The 13,264-nt window shown below is 47.5% G+C and overlaps 1 protein-coding gene and 1 pseudogene across 9 annotated transcripts in view; one reads left to right on the top strand and one right to left on the bottom strand.

The window, feature by feature from the left end:
• The window catches only part of DNMT3A (DNA methyltransferase 3 alpha), a 1,939,932-nt gene that overhangs the window by 1,532,632 nt on the left and 394,036 nt on the right, over window positions 1–13,264 (bottom strand). The gene's annotated exons all lie outside the window — the stretch shown is intronic.
• Window positions 1–13,264, top strand: part of LOC146822117 (uncharacterized) — a 52,080-nt pseudogene that overhangs the window by 18,627 nt on the left and 20,189 nt on the right.

Genomic DNA, 13,264 nt, shown 5'->3' with positions numbered 1-13,264 from the left:
TTTAGCACACAGCTAGCAGAGACACAACACTACAGTGCCAAACCATTTAATGACAATAACTATAGTATACAGATCAAAGCCCAGACTTCTCTGCATCTGTGTCAGCTGCAGGGGCCACAGGGAGTGACATCCTCCCTAAGCCCCCACACTACCACCTCCACACTGCACACCTACAGCAACAGGCAGGAGAGCCACCACCTCCCCACTGCCCACTTTTCAGGATAGCGATGGCAACCAGTCAAATGTGCGGGACTTCACCACAGCAGAGTCCAGGTCAGTTAGAAGGCGCACTGAGACCATGCCAGAAGGGGCTGATACTCTGTCCATCTATGGTGGCCTGGAGAGGTCTATCCTAAGGACACAGAGCCGGTAGAGTAAGAATTTCTGCTACTGTTAGCAGAGAGTTGCAGTGCTTCACAAAGACAGTTGAGAAGGGGAAGGATCGCTTGCAATCAGCAGACGTTGAGCTACAGGCAGTACATTTCCCTCATACACACCTTCACTAGGTCCATCAACCGCCTGTCAAACGGCACAGCAAGTCTGGCCAGGCGTACAGTAAATATTCAGACTAACACGTCCCACTGCTGCCAGGACGTTGCCTGTGGGCGGGTGCAGGTTACCAATGCCCTAACATTGAAAAATACAACCTGTGCATCCCCACTTTCCCACACCACCTGAGAGTGAGGAGAAATCCAACGTCAGTGGCATGTCTGTACGGGAGCATTGCATAACTAGGCATACACGTTGCCATCCCTCTGGGTCTGAAATAGCATCTGTCCTACGAACCAGTGCGGCACAAAAACAATCCAACCCAAGGGGACGAAAGAAGTGACTCCCTGAGAACTCAGTTTTATGAGTTGCCTCTGTTTGTTTGGCACATATTTTGTCCGGTTACATTGATCTTTCTTCAGCTGTGGAAGCAACCTGAATAAAAGGTGGCTCAGTTGTACACCAAGCACTAGCCCATGTGTGCTGTTTCATTACATTGATGTAATGCTATCCCCTGCCTCAGAAATAGTTATTTATGCACGTCCCTCAGCCGCACGGGTTCCCCCCCTGCTAGCTCTGTAGTGGCTGATGGTCATCATTTGTGTCATCATCAGAGTCAGGCTCAATGTCAATGTCATACAGTCCCCTCCGAATGCAATGTTGTGCAGGATAGCACAGGTCGCTATGATTTTGCAGTGTGTGGTTGTCCTGCAGAGAAATGCACAGCCGGTCTTCTAGATGACACAGAAGCAGGACTTTAGAATGCCAAATGTGCGCTCAATGAGTGAGCATGTTGTCTTGTTCTGTTGCATCGTCTCTCACTTGGTGGTCTCGGGATCAGGTAAGGTGGGAGGAGCCAAGGCCATAGTGCATTTGCACTGTCACCTTAAGAGCATGAGAGCGGATCCATTATGTCACAGACATACACTACTGGCCAGTGCATTCATTGAGTTTGAGATTCTTGTACCTAGCAGGAACCAATCTCCAAATTCCCCATGCCGGTCGGAACATGAAATCATGGGTGCTGCCTAGGTATCTGTCCACAAGGTCGATGAAGACACAGGAGGTATCACACTCCACCTGAACACTCAGTGAATGCTCTTCCTGTAGATGTATTCTGAAGCTGAAGGGGGGCATATGGCAATAGGATTGCCATTGACACAGCTAAGGACTGTGCTACCCTGTAGAAATTCAATTATGTATACTGCAATGATTGGGGGGTGTTTGGGATACACATATACATTTTTAGCTTTCCAACCATTATGTCCAGGAACTAGTGGAAGAACCTGGAAAAAGCCATTTGTTAACCAGCCATCCCCCTGCTATGACTGTCTGGTAACTCCTCGAAGCTAGGAGGTGTAGGCAACACAGTAACTGCACATGGGGAGGTACAGCGTTGCTCCCAAGTGTGGGGGCCTGTAGCTGGGGTCGCAATTCAGCTATCAGATCAAGTATGAACTGACTACTCAGTCAGTTCCTATCTATGATCTCCTCCTCTGTCAGTTTAATCAGGGAGACCCTCACTCTAAGGACCAGATGTACGAAATTCCATTTCTGCATTTCCTAAATTGAAATCCAAAGAAATCAGACTACCGTCAATTCGTACAGGTGGAGCCAAGCCCTCCACCTTTCCCCCCCACCCGACAAGAAGAGTGCCTGTCAGGCTGAACAAAGGTCAACCTCACAGGCACTCTTCTTGTTCAGGTCAGACAGACAGGAACAAGACATGCGCTAAATGTGCAGGCGCCTTACTGACTGAGCTCAACTTTGCCAGGATGATGATTTCACAGGCCTGTGGGCGTGACCTCCTCAGCCTGGCAGTAGTGCATTGAGGCCCTCCCCCTGGTGACGAGGGGAGCGTCACTCATAGCCTCAGGCCTGGGTGCTTCAGTTTTAAGCCCTGAAGTGCCCAGGGCAAGTTTCAATCAGTGATACCTCGTCACAGAGTGAGGTGGGGTCAGAAGTCTCACTGATACCATCTCACTCTGTGATGAGGGACGGACTGCTGCTTTCCCTCATTGGCTGACCTAAGGTCAACCAATGAGGGAAGGCAGCAGTCCCACTCTCCTGGAACCTCCGAGGTTTCTCTCCCAGAGAGCTGCAGCGAAGGTAAGTTTTATATTTTGTATGTTTGTTGCGTGTATTTATGTGTGTATATTTGTGAGTGAGTTGTTAATGGGAGTGTGTGTGCATGTTTGCGAATGCATAGCTGAGACTGTGTATGTATGTGTGTGCCCACCCCATCCCTCTCTGTGCTACAATTACTGGCCATCACTGCTGTCACCCAGGCCCTCATCACAAGCAAGCTGGACTCGCCGGAAACATCAACTAACTCCTACAGACTCCAGACCATCCAGAACACCGTCCCAAGACTCATACACACCCACATCGCACTGCACGGAACTTCACTGGCTCTCCTTTCACAAATGCAGCCAAACTAAACAAGTCACACACACTTAAAAAGCCCTACACCAGTGATTCTTAATCTGTGGTCCGGGGACCACTGGGGGTCCGCGAAGCCTATTCAGGGGGGTTTACAACTGCTTACAAAATTAAATAACAGCAATAGGTAATAAAATGTGCATCAATAAAGAAGCAAAATGTAAGACTGAAAACTTTAAATAGTTCTGATAATGTGAAGGAATTTGAAATTGGAGGCTACAAATTAAGTTATTATTGTAAGATTGATTCTTGGGAGTAGTGCAAGTGCATCAAACAGAATATGATATGGATGATGAGTGGAATCAATCGAATTCAGAAACGCTCCATGCTTCAGATATATATATATATTTTTAATTATTTGGAGATTTTTTTACAAATGCTTCTTTCTGTATTTGTGTGTACTGTTTTGTGGTTCAAATCATCGAAAATGTTTAGGCTGGTTTCTCAAGCTTCTAGTAATGACTCAATGGGGGTACCCGGATTCCAATAATGATTCAGTGGGGGAGGGGGCCCAAGTTCCGGTAATGATTAAGCGGGGGCCCACAGAAAGTCAAAAGGTTAAGAACAACTGCCCTAAACAACATCAGACTAACATACATTAAGAACCTCATACACTTTCACTAGAAGTCCAGACATCTGCACTCTATCTCACTTTCACTCGTACCTAACCCCCGCATTCACAAAAACAAAGCAGGAGGTTACTCTTTCTCCGACATCGCACCCAAAACATGGAACAACCGCTCCCAGCACATTAGGCTCCCTCCTCACTTCTTCAGTTTTGCAAGAAACTGAAGATCTGGCTTTACCAATAACTCAGCAGGGATCATATGCCCACTCACCTGCTCAAGCGCCTGAAGAGTCTCATAGGTGGGACCACTGACACAATATCGTAGTAAACAATATAGTTGACAGAAATATTGTGCCATAAATTATATGAACCACAACATTATGCACCTATACTTATAAAGGTAAACACCAAAATATCAGAAAAAAATATTGTTGACACTAATATCATCCTAAAACATACAAATATGTCAATTGTGTTCAAGTAGTAAACGTTAAATATTTTAATATATAAATTTCATATGATGCACATGAAATAAATTCCACTAATATTTAATTATAAATAAATATATATATATATATATATATATATATATATATATATATATATACACAAACATATATAGGTTTGTGTGTGTGTATATATACGCATACACACACATATATATACCATTAATGTATTATTTTACATTATAATTTTTTTTATATTTTAAATGCATTATTATGAAATATTATGAAAAACTACACACACACAGATATAAAATACCTACACAATAAAACCATAAAAAATATAAACAATTCAATAACTAAAAATATATTAAATAAGTTTGTCAATAAACTATTAAAAATGTAAATACCTAAAACACAGATTTACTAAAAATACTATAAACATTAAACTAAACTTAAAAACAAAATATAATTTTTTTTTTTTTTTAAAACAAGTAATGCTGTACACTCAATTTAACCAATATTATGAAAACTACTGGAGTCTAAAAATATTAAATATACTATTCCTAATCTAGTTTATGCAACAGTAGGGAAAGTGTTGGATTTTTGAGGGATTAGATGTGCTATTTCTGCTCCAGTCACTGAATAAGTAGGGAAAGCATTGGACTTCGGAGGGGTTAAATTTGCTATTCCCACTCCAGTCTCAGCACCACGTCTGAGGGGTTAAATTTACAATTCCAACTCCAGTGTAAACAGTAGGGAAAGTATTAGATTTAGGTGGGGTTAAATGTAACAGCACACAACAGGGAAAGTGTTCAACTTTGAAGAGGTAAAATGTACTATTTACACTTCCGTCTGTACAACAGTAGACAAAGCACTAGACTTAGTCAGATTTAGATTTACTATTCCCACTCCAAAGAGGGCAACAGTGGTGAAAGTATTGGATTTCAAAGGGGTAAAATTTACTATCCCCACTCCAGACTGAGCAAAAGTAGAAAAAGCGTTGAACTACAAAGACTTTAAGTTTACTATTCTTAATGCAGTCTAAGCAAGAATAGGGGAAATACTTCATGTCAAAAACATTACATAATTGACTGACCACCTGAATGTAAAAAAATGTTTTTACTCCTAAAATAAAAATTAACATTAAATATATGCATAAAAAATGATCAAATTATTATTATTTAATTAACTTCCCACCCTAAACCCCTACAAACCTAGCAGCCCAAACCTAAAATACAATTAAAACAAATAAGTATTCCATAGTTTAACTATTTAAAAATATTAATCAACAATTAATTGTTAATACTTAGATAACTTCACACTCTATACCTCTACAAACCTAGCAGCCCACACCTAATATAAATAAAATAAATCAGTATTCCATAAATTACATAATTAAAAAGCGATTAAATAATTAACAATGAATTGTTAATTATTACTTAATTACCTTCCACCCTATACTCCTACAAACCCAACAGCCCGAAACTAACTACTGAAAATTAATCAGTATTACATAATTTACATAACAAATATCAATCATATAATTAAATAAAATGTATTAAATAATTCATAATTATTACCTAATGAACTTTCAAACCTATCCCCCCTTACAAGTCCAACAACCTGCTACAACACTATAAATTAATACTAGTAATTAAAATTACAAGGTATATTAAACAAATTACTAGCATTTACATAAACAATAGTAACACACACAAAATAATTTATCAACTAAGACGCATTAAAATCCAAAAACAATATTTTTAACAACAATATTACTGAAGACGATATTAAAAACATCAATATTCTTTAAACTGATTACCTCAAAAAGCAATATTTTGCCAACAATATTTGTACATCACAATATTTGTGTGTTACGATATTAAGTTTTCAATATTTATGTCTCCCGATATTTTAAACTCGATATTTTGTCTAAACACCCATGTGTGATAAGTGCGCTTCTCAATTCTACTGAACACGTGGTGCCTTCGTTGGTGGTGCATATGAATGTTTTAAGATGGTGGTGTGGTTGTTACCAGTAACAAGACATTTGAAATGGAAGTTCTGAAATACATGTACCAGGGAACAAGCTAAAGCATGGGGGCCTTTCGGCTGTCTCATTCCCTCTCCACATGTCATGGTACTCCTTGCACAGATGCTGTGATGAGGTAAAGTAAGGAGGCTGGGGAAGAAGACACTTACAGATCTGTGCCCATCACGTGTTTTCTACCAGATACATTTGTGCCATTGCAGGGTGATGCTTAGATTACTTACCAGTAATCTTCATTACTCCGAGCCATCAGTCCGCCCGCCATCATAACGGGGATGGGACCGACCGCCAGACGTGCAGCGGTCCCACCGTCCCAATTACGATGGGACCGCCATATTGGCGGGCGCATCCTGCCCCTTTACCATTGCGGGCGGTGCTGCTGGCTGGAGCACCGTCAGCAATGGTAAAAGGGCATGCACAGCATTTCCCTGCACCATGTGGCAGGCACCACGCGGTGCCTGGCACCTGGTGCAGGGAACTGCAGGAGGGTACCATGGGTACCCCCAAAGCGCACCCCCCAACCCCTGGGGGCCCGCAACGGGCCCCCAAAGCCAATCCCCGCCAGCCTTTCCATGGCGGCATCCCCACCATGGAAAGGCCTTGAAAACACCCACATCATAATATGGCTGGCGGTGCCTGCTAGGCACCGCCCCCATATTACTGGCCCAGCTCCGCCTGGCCGCAATCACGATTGCCGACCAGCGTAAAAATGGCAGACGGACTTTGCGTCCACCGCGATACCGACCATCATCGTAAAATGGCAGGGGGGGGGTCTTTCATGTTACGCCATCGTAATGGGCCCCCAAAGTTTTTCCTTTTAGTTTTTCTGTGGCCGTCATCACCAGATCAAGATTAGAGTAATTTCAGTGCCAGAGTGTAGAGAGAGAGAGAGAGAGAGAGTGTGTAGAGAGAGAGTGTACAGAGAGAGAGAGAGTGTAGAGAGAGAGAGAGAGAGAGAGTGTAGAGAGAGAGGAGAGAGTGTGTAGAGAGAGAGAGAGAGAGAGACAGAGTGTAGAGAGAGAGAGAGAGTGGAGAGAGAGAGAGGAGAGAGAGGAGAGAGAGGAGAGAGAGGAGAGAGAGGAGAGAGAGGAGAGAGAGGAGAGAGAGGAGAGAGAGGAGAGAGAGGAGAGAGAGGAGAGAGAGGAGAGAGAGGAGAGAGAGGAGAGAGGGGAGAGAGGGGAGAGAGGGGAGAGAGGGGAGAGAGGGGAGAGTGGAGAGTGGAGAGTGGGGAGAGTGGAGAGTGGAGAGTGTGAGAGAGTGAGAGTGTGAGAGTGAGAGAGAGTGAGAGTGAGAGTAAGAGAGAGAGAGAGACAGGGTTAAGTGATTAAACAGGTGAAAACTACAAAGAGGTGGGCGAGATCTCCGAAGGAAAGAAGAGATAATGAAGATATGAGAAGGGCATTAGAAAGACAGATGTCAAAGAGGTGAGAGTTCGCTAAAACAGACTTCAGTAGGAGGATGGAGAAAGTACAAAATGATATGAGGGAGAGAAGAGTCAGATAAGTGCAGAGACCACAAAATCAAGGATATGAAAAACCAATAAAAGATTGAAAATGTGAGAGATGGGAGGGTGGCTAGCCAAAATGGAATCCCACAACATCCGCAAATAATCTGGGCTGTCCTGGCCGAAATACGGCTTGATGAATGCTGCTACACACACAGCGTTCGATGGTGCCAACTCCAACCACATAGGGTGCCGGGAAAGGATACAACAGCGACTTGACTGAAAACCTCACGGAGGGGAGAAAATATCTGACCGAGGAGCAGAGGCCTAATCGACGGTGGGGGAAGCAGCTCCGTGCTACAGGTACGCTGCTGACATATGCGCTGAGAGGGGAGTAAAGACAAGAGTGGAGGCAGACATGTGAAAAGACTGTGCCAGATCTGCTATGAGTGAGTGGCAGAGCAGTACCTGCAGAGACGGTGAGAGGTGACGAGACTTCTGGATACGAGGGACATGGCGCCAGAAGTTCAGGAACACTGGGGCCTGCTCCAAAGGATCCAGAAATGTCAGAGCGGTGCCAGTGGAGATCCAGTTGGCTCTGGAGCAGAGTACGGTTGGGGAAATCGCACAGGGCCGTTCAAAAGGGAGATTGATTGGCTCCAATACTACCAGCTCAGGTTCCAAGGATGAAGATCCTTAGGAGACAGAGGGCATTAGGGTGACTTATCCTTACCATGTGTCTTGTGTTTTTATGTGCTGCCATCTTTTACCCAATAACTGGTAGGAAAGAGGCCTGGAGCATGGCCTTGAACGAAGACTGCTCACCCTGTCATCCTGGACCCGGGAAATGTATAACTTTGCCTCCCACTACTTGATTGCTTTGGGATGTATGCGAAGGCACGAGTTACAGAATCAAGAGTCAGAGGTCAACCGCAGGTTCCAAAGGAAGATGGAATGAGGGTTAGTAATGGTCATCTGCCCCTTACAATTCCTACAAGACTTTAAGTGGGGGCACTTTGGAGGAGACATAGTATTGCACTATTACAAAAAAGAAATTATGAGAAAAACTCACAACTCTGAAGAGAGCAAACTCCGGATCTACATCAAATGTGAGGAAAAAAAGAGAAATGATGTTCTTACGCCAGGGTGGGCCTACATGGCTTAGGTGCCGCATCCGACATCTAGTTGAGGAATCTGCAGGTAGAAGTTATCCATCAGACATTAGGTTATATGCAGACTGATATGAAATAAGGACTATGTGGTTAGAGGATGGAAAGCAGAATGAAGAGTATATGAATCAGGTCAAAAGGAGACATGTGGAAGAGAGGAGAGGAGGGATACTAGTGTGCAAAGCAGGAGGTTAGAGAGACAGAACAGAGGGATGTTATTAATAGTTAAGGTAGGGAACTGTACGGAAGTAAGATGGATAATAGTTTAAAATCTGGCATTTCTAGACAAAAAATGTGTTTTGGTTTGAAGATTGCATTCCAGAATTATATTGAAGGTTGATATTGGAGGGATATTCAAACAGCCAGGCAGACTTACTGCCTGTTTTGGTTACTTGGTACTATTTAAAGCTATGGCTTCTGTTTCAAAACTTATATGAAGGAATTAAATAATCTATATTAGAAAACTGTTCTAATATCACTACAGCTGTCTCTGGCCAGAGTGTGCAATATTTGTGTAACTAATTTGCTCTATGATCCTGTGAGTTCTATGTAATTGAGGAGCAGCACTGCCTAAAGAGGCTGTAGGATGATTAAGATTTCAATTTTCCACAGGTTCTTAGAAACTATTTGGAAGGGGCATGGAAAAATGGAATGAAGAAGGATGTTATTTAGATTTAGACAGAACATAAGCTGTCTGAAACCGATTGTAACTGCCAGCAATATGTGTAAATATCAAGCCAACTTTGAGGAAAACTTGGCTTAAAAATCCACTGATTAGCAACAAATATTTAAGAACAACATTGGGCTAAGTAACCACTAATAAAACCAGGGCACAATATGCCTTACTGAGCACACCACAATCACACTAATATTTAATTATTGCCTATTCAGAACCTCTGGCTTCTTCGTCCATTTATGTCTTTATTATAATTTCAGTCACCAATGGGTTCGGGTTTTTTCCTTAACTGTTTTTGGAGTAAAAGCCCATAGACCCCCGAGACACACTGAAATAATAGTGGGATTGCTTGATTCACTCTGCCATAAGCAAGGTAAGCAATTATGCACAACCACTCTAAAGGTGCACCAGTTGCCACAACTTGCAGGCAGATCTGATGCTAGAATTGAAGGCAGTTGGCACAGCTTGCGGTGCCGGTAGAGGATTTCGGTGGCGCAAGAAACATTTTGGACACTGGCTAATTTTTTTTAGAATAAATTAAGAATTGAATACCTTATCCTGAAAGGAGAAAGAAATCATATCAATAAATAAGAAGCATGATTGTAATCTCCCCGCTAATTACTGTTCCCTCCGAGATATCACTTATTCACACATTAAAAAAAATATTGGGCAAATTAATCCATGACTGGATTTTAACATGAAACCCACAAAAGGTGATGGGAGGAATATTTGCAATAAGTCTAACCACTGGAATGAGCGCTAGGTGGCACCGGACCTGCATGGCCGCTTCGCGGTGAAGCTCCGGGCGCCGGATCCCGAAAATCCTCCCTGATCCACACTGAGCTGCCCTGGCCGATTCCTTCTGGGCGCCCTGGGGTGCGGACCTGCCCCGCGACCCAGGACTCTAATTTGAGACGATTCTGCCTGCCCGGAGCACAGCCTGATGACTCGGAGGCGGGCCGGTGGGAGGAGGCAGCGATCCCGGTGCTGAGACCCGGGCGGGCTGCCACTTGAGCCCGCGGCGCCCTCGAGGTATTCAAGCCCGGGGACGCCTGCGACCTAGAAGAGGCGTTTCTTCTGCCGCTGCGGGCCGCTGCGGGCCCCCCCCCACAAGAAGAAAGGTGTTCCCACTGGGTGTCTGCCTGCGGTGCTGTGGGGGTGCGGAGCTGGCCCCGGGGGGCCGAATTGCGCTGGAAGACTGACGGTGAGTGCGGCGCTGGGGAGGCGCACCAGCGAGGCTGCCAGAGCTGTCGCGGGGACCTGGGAGTGGTAGGGAGTGTCGACGGTCGGGGGCCGGCTCCCCTCCTTCCCCCCCTGCCTACGTTGCTGCTTCCGGACCTGGTTCCATGCGGCCTGCTGGGGGCGATTGAGCGGCGCGGGGCCGCCTTTGACGATCAGGCCGCGGGCCGGCGGTCAGAGGGTGTATGCGGCTTCCTTTCTCCCCCCCCTCCTCGGCGACGGGACCTACATTGTCGGAGGTGAAGATATCAAGATCCCTGGGGGGGGAATCGGAACTGAACTTGGCGACCGCAGCCTCGGGCTGAGAGCAGGCCTTGGTGGTGGGGGACCCACCGGGAGGGGTCTAAGACGAGGACGAATGCACTCGCCTGTGTCCCGAGGTCCTTCTTGGAGTGCGTGGGCGTCTGTATGGCTGATTGGGCCCCATGCCTTCAATGGGGGCTGTGAAGATCTAGCAACGGCTGTGTTGTACGGCGGGAGGCGGCGCACCACCCTGGATACCGGCGGGCTACGGATCGGTGGCGGACCCTGAGGGATAATCGGCTGCCATATCGGGCAGCACGCAGGGAAGTGACCTGCGGTGCTTGCGGCAATTGGCCCTCCAGGCGGGCGGGGTGCCCTGACCGTGCGTCCTCCCTCCTGCCGTCCGCCTCCCCGGCCCTCGTGGAGTCACCGGGGGCTGCCCGCATTGCTCACTGGCCGGCTTTGACGTCCCCCATTGACCGAGGTGCGGCCACCATGGGTAAGGACAGGGCTTCCAGGCCGACACCCGCAGCCACCCAAACCAAGATGGACCAATTCACGACCTCCGAGAAAGGGACGGGCCCCACCGAAGAGGCGGCCTCGGCCCCTAACACAGACCTGGCTGCCATTTTGCAGGCCATCAATGCGTCCCGCTCCTCCCTGGAGGGAATGGTGGGGGAGGTCAGGGTCGATGTTGCCCTTCTCCGGCAGGACTTGCGTAACGCCACCGCCCGCATCGAGAATATCAACAGCCGAGGACGATATCCGCCAGCTGCAGGACCAAGTGCGAGAACTGACCACCCACTCTAAGGAACTGCACCGCCGGGCCGAGGATGCAGAAAACCGAGCCCGGCGTAGTAATCTCCGCCTCGTGGGATTCCCGGAGGGGGCTGAGTCGGGCCGTGCAGATGACTTTCTGGAGCGCTGGTTTAAGTCCTGGATGCCGGCGGAGAGCCTGTCGGCCTGGTTTGTGGTGGAGAGGGCCCATCGTTCCTTGGCTCCCAGGCCTCCGGGAGCGCCCCCCGGTCCCTTCATCTTAAAGATCCTTAATTTCAGGGACAGAGACTCGATTCTACGCGAGGCCAGGCGCACAGAAACTCTCACTTATCAAAATCATAATATAATGATTTTCCATGACTACACCCGGGAGGTCCAAGAGCTAAGGCGATCCTACACGGAGGTGAAGCAGAAGATGCGAGCTCTGGGCCTCCAATACCAACTTCAGTTCCCGGCCCGCCTCCGAGTCATTTTCCAACACAAGGCAATATTTTTCGACACGCCACGAGCAGCCTGGACCTGGCTAACAGAGGAACGCCCCTTGCATCGATCTGGACAAGGATCACCGGCGGGCGGACGAGGAGGGCGGGAAGTGCCCCGGCCGTCAAGAACCCGTCGACGGCGACGCACACTGCCCCGGAGGCGCGCAGAGGGTGAGGTGATCGTCACGCGCTCCATGGGACGGCCACGCCGGGCGTCTGGGGCCTCATCTGCCGCCTCAGCTGCACATACCAGCCCCGCCGCTACCGGGCGGCAGGCCGAGTTCCCCATTCGGGCGGGTTCCGCAGCCCAGCCAGTCGCACAAATGTACCTCTCGGACCTCTCCCGCAGTCCTGTCATTTGATTTCCCTTTACTGTATGTGGTTTTGTCGGGGGGGGGGCGGGATTTGCTTACCAGGCTGACAGGGCTAGAGACTGGGCCTCAGTGATCCACTACACTCGCAGCTCTCGGCCAGGGCAGGTGAATTAGTCTTGCTCCGATCTACTGGGGGGTCCACTATGTGCTCAGGCCCGAGCGTTTTAGCTTGGTTGTTGTTACACATCGTTAGGGCGACAGATGCTTCTGTTTTCGAAGTATAGGGTGGGGGGTCGGGGTTGGTTTGGGGTTGTTTTTTCCTTCTAGGAGGGATTTTGTTGGTGGAGGGTAAACTCCTTATTGTTGTTGTTCCAAGGCATCATGACACTTTTGACCTGATCTCCGGTCCGCTTTCCCGCTGTCTCTCCCTCCGGGGAGACCACGCACCTGCGCCCCCCTCGGATCCGGTGTGGGTGCCGTGCCCAACGGGCGGCCCCTCTCTGCGCGCTCCCCGGCCCTCCTGGCGTTTGACTCCGGGGTCAACCGCGTTTCTCGAAAGGGATGTGTCTCTCACAATGGCATCTGCTTCCAAGGCATGCTAGGGCAATGTCGTATTTTGCTCCACGCTCGCTCCTCTTAGCTTATGGAGTGTCTTGCGGACGGAGGGACGCACCCCGCCACTCTGGAAGGCGAGATCTCTTGTTCGGCGTGCCCCCGAATACAACTATGGCTGACGCACCCATTCCTAAGGCCGCCATGCGCGTATTGTCCTGGAATGTAAATGGTCTTTTGGAACGTTTCAAACGCATGGCAGTCATCAAATATGCACAGCGTATGGTGATCGACGTGCTCCTCCTTCAGGAGACCCACCTTCTTGTCAATAAATGTCCCTTTCTTGCCCGGTACGGGTACAATAGGGTGTGAC

Source organism: Triturus cristatus, chromosome 6, assembly GCF_964204655.1.
Source record: "Triturus cristatus chromosome 6, aTriCri1.1, whole genome shotgun sequence".
NCBI lineage: Eukaryota > Metazoa > Chordata > Amphibia > Caudata > Salamandridae > Triturus > Triturus cristatus.
The sequence above is the reverse complement of the archived record's forward strand: the minus strand, read 5'-3'. Positions and strand labels throughout refer to the sequence as shown.